An 8,093-nucleotide genomic window follows, 5' to 3' on the forward strand; every position below is an offset into this window, starting at 1 on the left:
CCAGCAGAAGGATCTGGAGGGGTCAGCGCTGTGGTTGCTTGTTGAGGACACAGAACTCACAAGATGGCAAAGCTCAGAGCCCCGTTACACGGAGTCAGAATGTGATCAGCTCACACCCAGGGGGAGCAACACCCCTCCCTTGGTCTCTATGTCAGGGCTCGTATCAGCTCAGTGTCCTTCCCGCAAGAGTGGGCTGCTGAGAGGGTTGCAATGGGGTAAATGAAGGCAGAGGAGGATTGTTCCTGATGGGTTTTCTTTGTGTTGCTCTGTGATCCTGCTGGAGGAAGCTGAAGCATGATTTGAGTTTTTTTCAGTGGCTTGGGCTGGGCTGAGGTTGTGACCCTGAGAACAGGGGTTCTCTGCTCTTAGCCCCTCAGGACAATGGAGCAGCTTCAGAAATTGGCTAGAAAGTAGCCTAAGAAAGTGTAACAGAAGTGAAAAGAAAAACAACATCATCCCCTCCCTGGTGATCTAGGGGTTAGGATTTGGCATTTTCACTGCCACGGCCTGGGTTCAATTCCCAGTCAGAGAAAAGTGACTTTAAACCGAAACTACTTCAGTTATTCTTCACTTGCAATGTAAATAAATCCACTTTTTTATCCTTATTCTCCCATCTTCCCAGGCCTTGTCTACACAACAAGACTATTTCGAATCAACTTAGTTCGAATTTGTGGATTCGACCTTATGAAGTCGAATTTGTGTATCCATACTAAATACACTAATTCGAATTTCTGAGCCCACATTCACGGGGCCAGCGTCGACTTTGGAAGCGGTGCACTGTGGGAAGCTATCCCACAGTTCCCGCAGTCCCCGCTGCCCATTGGAATGCTGGGTAGAGCCCCCAATGCCTGCTGGGGGGAGAAATGTGTCGAGGGTGGTTTTGGGTAAGTGTCGTCATTGAACCGTCAATCACAACCTCCCTCCCTCCCTCCTTGAAAGCGCCTGCGGGCAATCTGTTCGTGCACTTTCTGGTCAGTGACAGCGCGGACGCCACAGCACTGCAAGCATGGAGCCCGCTGCGATCATCGCCGTTTTCTCCTCCTCGCACTTTATCGTCCACCTCTTCCACAGTCAGCTGATGAGAAATTGGGCTACTTTTCAATGGTGCTGCAAGCACTGGGGGACCATAGGGGACATTTTACAAACATCAACGTCGGGTGGCCGGGCAAGGTTCATGATGCGTGTGTTTTCAGGAACTGTGGGCTGCTCAGACGCCTGCAGGAAGGTAGTTTCTTCCTGGACCACGAAATAACTGTTGTGGATGTGCAGATGCCTATAATCATCCTCGGGGACCCAGCCTGCCTGCTAATGCACTTGCTCATGAAGCCTTATACAGGCGCCTGGGACAGCGACAAGGAACTCTTCAAATACCAGCGAGCAGCGTGACCTGTGACTGTTCAGTTTCTTTACAGAGAAGCTGAACCTGCCCCTGTTTCTTTACCCAGTTACTGTTGACTCTCCTCTTCGGTTACATACCCCGTTCACCCCGTTACCCCCACTTCCAGCACACGTGTAAAAATAAAATACATGTCCCATTATTACTTAACAAAGGTTTCTTTATTCATGACTTTTCATGAAAGGGTTGAAACTGGGACGCAGGCTGTGCTGGGTAGGGTGTGCGGTGATGTAAAGACCGCCTCTAAACTCAAGGAATGACAGGCTCCTGCTCCTAGAGCGGTCCGCAGTGCCGGAATGCTTCTTTCAACGGAGCCTGCCATCCCTCTTTATGGAATTCTGTGTGCGGGCGGATATGTGACCTTGTGGTGGAGGAGGACGGATACAGATTCCTCAGCTGCATGACTCAGCGGTCCAGGACAAGGACCGCTGTATAAGATCTGTAACCGCCCTCCCCCGCTGCAAAGTCACATCTCCCTTGCCCACACAGATCCTGGAAACCACCTCCCATACCGACCAGGGTGCCTACTGACTGCACCATGTGTGTGACCCGCTGCTGATCCTGCCCCCGTGTCTGTACCCTGGGAAAGGTGACTGTCCTATGTAATTAACCACCCCCTTCCCCACGCCCCCCATTCAAACAGTCTTCTTTGAAAAAACATAACAGAAACAGTAATTAACAGCAAAGCATTTTTATTAATTAAGTAGACAGTTAGGGGATGGGACTGTGAGTCTGGAAGTGAAGGACTTCGGCAAATGTAGGGTATGAGAGCTTTTGGGTACTTGAGCACTGTGCTGTGGTGCAGTGACAGTATTCACGTCCCCGGCCGCCCCTCCTCCTGATTATTTTCGGTGAGGGGGGTATGGGACTTTGTGGCAGGGGAGTGCGGTTGCAGATACACTGCAGGGTGTCTCTGTCCTCCTACGGTCCTGCAGAACATCCACAAGGCGCCTGAGCGTGTCCGTTTGCTCCCTCACTAGTCCAAGCAGCGTTTCAGTCGCCTGCTTGTCTTCCTCACACCACCTCTCCTCCCGTTCGCTGTGTGAGCGCTGGCACAGAGAGATGGTCTCCCTCCACTGGCTCTGCTGGTCCGCCTCTGCTAGGTAGCAGCCCATACGTTCCTCGAACATCTTGTCCCTTGTCTTTTTCTTTCGCCGCCTAATCTTTGCCAGCCTCTGCGAGGGGGATGCTGTGGCAGGTCTGGAGACAGTGGAAGCTGTGAGATGGGAAACAGGGAGTGAATTCCTTGCAAAGATACATTTTTGCGAACAATTAACTGAGTCTAGGCTGTCTCTGTGAATTCTGGGTTGAGACCCCTGTGACTGCTGGGGCACAAATCATTTTTGTGGTGGATTCTGGGTAAATGTCGCTAGTCATTCCTTCCTCCGGGAAAGCAACGGTAGACAATCATTTCAAGCCCGTTTTCCCAGAATTGCCCTGGCATACGCCATAGCGTGGCAACCATGGACACTGTTTTGCCTTTTGTGTATGTCACCGTATGTGTACTAGATGCCGCTGACAGAGGCGGGCCAGCAGCGCTATACAGTAGCATGCTTTTGCTTTTGCATGACAGCAGAGATGGTTACCAGCCATATTGTACCATCAACCATACCATAAATTGGTAATAAGATGGTAATAAGATAGGCATGGTTACCTGTCCTTTTACACTGCCCCAGTTGGTGCTGTCATAAGTGCCCCTGGCCGAGCAGCCAGGGGTGCAAAAGCAAAAATTGGGAATGACTCCCTGAGTCAATTCCTCCTTTTTGGTATCTAAAAATAGAATCAGTCCTGCCTAGATTATGGGCAAGTGTACTAGAGAACCACTGTATCATAGAACCAGAGAGCACAGCTGCTCTGTGTCCAATCCTGCATAAATTATGAGCTGTATGCTATTCACAGGGGGTGCTCCTGCAACAACACCTCCTGTTCATTCCATTCTTACCCCAGCCTTCCTGGGCTACCATACCATTGTCCCCCCACTTGTGTGATGAAGTAATAAAGAACGCAGGAATAAGACACAGTGACTTGTTTGTGAGAAATGAGTGGAAGGAAGCCTCCAGCTGCAATGATAGTCCAGGCAGGACATTAAGGACTGTGGATGAAGGAGCCCATCATCCCTCTGCTAGTCCAGGGGCAATTGAATCTTTTATTTACAATGAAGGGTGGGGGCTGATGGAGCTCAGCCCCGTGTTGCAATGATGAGGACGGTTACCAGCCATATTGCACCATCTGCCATGAAAAATTAGGGACAGGCGCCCTTGATTGACCTTACTGATGCTAGTCGGCATGGTTACCAGCCCTTTTGCACTGCCCCATGTGCCAATAGGCTGATGACGAGGACGGATACCCATCTTTTTGTACCATCAGCCATCCATAGCGTGGGGGGAGTAAGGATGTTGGTGTTGAGTGCTGCACCTTCGCCTATCTGCAGCATTCAGTAAAGATAGGGTGACATGTAAAAGAGTCAACAGAGGATTGTTTTCACTTCTGGTGGTGGGTGGGGTGTGTGCGCAAATTGCCGAACTATGCCCTGACCCACCGCAGACACTGTGTTTGACCCTAGAAGCATTTGGAGCTCATCCAAGAATGCAAATGATTTTCGGAGACAGCAGGAACTGTGGGATACCTTGCGTCCTCATTCCCCCCTCCCTCCATGAGCGTCCATTTGATTCTTTGGCTTTCCGTTACGCTCGTCATGCAGCTGCGTGCTGAGTCGGTGCTATGCCGTCTGTCCATAGATTTATTAAAAATACTTTGGACCAGGCGCACCATAACAGTAATTCCACTACTTAGATGCATGAGTCTCCTAGCGAGATCACCGTGAGGACGGGCACTGAAGGAGATAGAGAGTGCATGCTGTGTGAAATCTATCACGAACCATGGACCTATGCAGCCGTGCTCGGGGAGGCAATGCTCCCTGAATACCGCATGAAAGCCTCGTGCGGAAAAGGGTGCTATCACGGAGCACCCAATAAGGCAGCTCTCCCCAGGAACCTCCTGCTGATGCTTATCGATTAACGGAAGGAGAGCTTCGTGGAGATCTCCCAGGAGGATTTCTGTTCTATCACCATATATAGAGAGACCTCCTTCTCACACACTTCAGATTCCTGTTATATTAAGAATAAAAGTTAACATGGTTAAAGCACTTACCGACTGCTCCTTCCCCTGATTCAGGATCCGGGTTCATGGCCGGGGAGGGTTGGTAGGGGATCTCCATGACGGTGATGAATAGATCCTGGCTGTTGGGGAAACGAGCGTTGTAAGCGCTCTCGCCTGCCTCGTCCTCCACAAACACTTCCTCATCTTCTCCGTCCGTGAACATCGTCGAGGAACTGTCCGTCGACAGTGTCCCATCATCAGAGTCCATGGTCACTGGTGGGGCAGTGGTGTCAGGCTCCGTAGCGTCCGTTTGCCGCTTTGATTTTTTGGTAGCCTTGTCTGGGGTCCTTGGTTTTCACGCAGTGATGCGTTGCATGACGGCTGTATCCTCTGTCTGGATCATGGCTTTGGAGACCTTCTCGTAGGTCTTTGCATTCCGTTTGTTGGAGCGCAGCTCCGAAAGCACAGACTCCTCGCCCCACACAGCGATCAGATCCAAGAGTTCCCGGTCAGTCTATGCCGGGTCCCTCTTTCTATTCAGAGATTACATGAACTCCTCTGCTGGAGAGCTCTGCATTGCTGCCGGTGCTGCTGAGCTTGCCCCGATGTCCAACCACAAAATGAGATTCTAACTGTCCAGACAGGAAAAGGAATTCAAATTTTCCCAGGTCATTTCCTGTGTGGCTGCTCAGAGCATCGAAGCTCGGACTGCTGTCCAGAGCGTCAACAGAGTGGTGCACTGTGGGATAGCTCCCGGAGCTACTAAGTTCGATTTGCATCCACACCTAGCCTAATTCGAGCTAGCCATGTCTAATTTAGCGTTACTCCACCCGTCGGGGTAGAGTACCAAATTCGAACTAAAGAGCCCTCTAGTTCGAATTAAATGGCTTCCTGGTGTGGACGGTTGAGCGGTTAGTTCGAATTAACGCTGCTAAATTCGAATTAAAGTCCTAGTGTAGACCAGGCCCCAGTGTCTCCATGGCAGGGCTGGTTCCAGGCACCAGCACAACAAGCAGGTCCCTGGGGCAGTCAATGGAAAGGGGAGACTTCAGCAGCAATTCATCCCTCTCAGAGGGAAGGACTTGAGGCCAAAAGCGGCAGAGGTTGAGCTGCAGCTTTTTTATTTTTTTTTCCACTTGGGGTGGCAAAAACACTGGAACTGGCCCTGCTCCATGGAAGATAATTTGTTAAATCCCAGATGAGTGCAGGTCTATCAGTTCTCAGTCTGAGTCCTTAGGTCTTAATCCTGAGGATATTGTCCCACCATGGGGCCATTTCCTGCCTCTCTTTCCTAGGGAAGCACAATTTTCCTTGCACAGACACAGGAACAGCAAGATCTTTCTCTGTCCCTTGTGCAAAGCAGGGGGCCAAATTCCATGGAAACAATGGACAAGCAGGGGGCCCTGGGCACATCCAGCCCTGGCTGTGAGATGTTCCCTCCCCTCTTTCTTTATGCCCCTGTTGTTATTTCATGGATTGTCTGGGATGGGGGAAAATCTGAGTTCACTCCAGGTGGAGGGGGAAAGAACCGTGAAAGTCTCAGGACCCAACCCCTGCTACCAGGATCACCGAGGTGCTGGGGATTTGAGTAGGAAAGGGACTGTGTGAATTGTCAAGGTGGGGAATGAATAACAATTTACAACAAGAGCCACCTCATTAACCACTGACACAGGCTAATCCTGCCGCAGATAGAAGGGAAACTGGGAGTGATTCTTTGCTGCTCAGCCATGGAAACAGTGACCCCATTGCACCGCAGTGAATGTGCTGGGGAAAGCTGGACTTCACAGGCAGGTGGAAAGAGCAGATCCTAGAAACACCTGGAGCTCCCCACAGCACTACTGCAACAAGGGTCAGGTGTTGAGCGACTCACAGCGCCCCTCCCCTCCCATTACCTTCCAGCAGGGGGTGTCAGCATCCCCCACCCAATGCAGGGGAGAGGGCTGAGTGTATCTCTGCACCCTGAGCCCAGGGCACCCACTCGCTCTGCCCCACACATCGAATCTGGCCCTGCTGCAAAGTGACCTCCAAGAACCAGCAACCTCCAGGACAGCAGGTTTGGCCTCTGAGCAGGGAATGTGTCCCCCATGCTCCTTTTAGGCCACTAGGTGCTCTGGAAACAGGAGGGCTCTGAGTGTAACTTATAGCATACATGACCCTCCAGGGGATGTAGCTCAGTGGTAGAGCACATGCTTTGGCTTTGCATGTATGAGGTCCTGGGTTCAATCTCCAGCATCTCCAAGTTCTTTTCACCCTGCTGCTTTGCTCATGCCCAGAGGGGATGTGGCCCAGCAGTCTCCCTGCAGGAGTTTCAATCCTGTTCAGTGATGGATAAGTGCCAATTGCATGGAAGGTGGAGGGGGGGTTTCTGCTCCTAAGTCTCCTCTGTACGTTTAAGATTCCCATCAGTTGTGTTGCCTGGGACAAGAGTAGATGAGAAGGGAGAATCCTCCAGCACTGGAGGGAAAGGTCCCATCTGCACAGACTGAGAGGCAAAGACTAGACTTATTTCTAGTCTGGGCCCAATCTTTTCACCTGGTATAGTCCTTGTTCCAGCTCAGGTGGTAGCTGGGGATGTCTCATGACTGCAGCCATGTTTGTTCAGTTCCACCCTCTTATAGAGCTTTGGTACAAGGCAGGAATTTTTTGTCTCTCTCCTGGGGAAAAGCCCCAGGTTTAAGATGGATTCCTGTACCAGGTGACATGGTCACATGTCCCGTGAGACCCCCAAGCCTTCATTCTTCCTGGCCTGACTCAGGGATGGTGCAGGACAGAGCCATCTCCAGTCAATTGTCCTGGTTAATGGGAGCCATCAAGAGTCCAAACCACTGTTAATGGCTCTCACTTTGCATCATTACAACAGGACCTCAGAGCTATAGTTCATATTTCTAGTTTCAGATCCAAGAATGATCGGTTCATACAAATAGGATGAACACACATCGTAGATTATAACCTTTGTAATGATACCTTACAAGAGACCTTTTGCATGAAGCATAGTCCAGTCACTTTATATTCACACTCATTAGCATATTTTCATAAAATCCTATGGAGTGCAACGTCACAGCAGGGAAAGGGTTTTACTGCGGCACCTGGGAGCAGTTGAGTTTCATGTTCAGGCTGTGGTATGAGTTCGTCCAGGTTTCTCGTAAGCACACAGGGACCTTGGCGGGTGCTCTCGATACAGGAATGGCCCCGACACGATAAAGTGATATGGTTTGCATTTTCCTTTTTTATTTCTGTATTTCCAATGACATTTCTGTTTGTGATTTCGTTTTGCTTTGTATAACTGTGTTTTCTCCTGGATTTGATATTTAATGAAAAAAACAATAAGGCCTCAGGGCACCGGATGGAGGAGCAGGCTGGGGCTAGGACTGCTAAGAGAGCGAAAGTAGCAGGTTTTCCATAGTTTCCTGCCCTCATTTTTCGTGACTAGTTTCTCTTCTGCATGAAATTTGCCACTTTTCAAATGTGAGCCTGGCTAGCTCAGTTGACAGAACATCAGACTTTTAATCTGAGGGTCCAGGGTTCAAGTCCCTGGTCAGGCAAAGAAATGCTTTCTTCCTGTAACTTCCCCAAAGGGTTTTAGAAGGACTCTCCTTGA

General features: G+C 50.3%; 2 non-coding genes across 2 annotated transcripts; both read left to right on the forward strand.

Moving 5' to 3' along the window:
* The first annotated feature begins 460 nt into the window (after nt 1-460).
* Nucleotides 461-532, forward strand: TRNAE-UUC. The gene has a single exon. It is a non-coding gene; the product is annotated as a tRNA-Glu (tRNA).
* A 6,123-nt stretch (nt 533-6,655) lies between these two features.
* Nucleotides 6,656-6,733, forward strand: TRNAP-UGG. Its single transcript is given in 2 exon segments — nt 6,656-6,691; nt 6,698-6,733. It is a non-coding gene; the product is annotated as a tRNA-Pro (tRNA).
* The last annotated feature ends 1,360 nt before the right edge of the window (nt 6,734-8,093 follow it).

Source organism: Mauremys reevesii, unplaced genomic scaffold, assembly GCF_016161935.1.
Source record: "Mauremys reevesii isolate NIE-2019 unplaced genomic scaffold, ASM1616193v1 Contig73, whole genome shotgun sequence".
Classification (NCBI taxonomy): domain Eukaryota; kingdom Metazoa; phylum Chordata; order Testudines; family Geoemydidae; genus Mauremys; species Mauremys reevesii.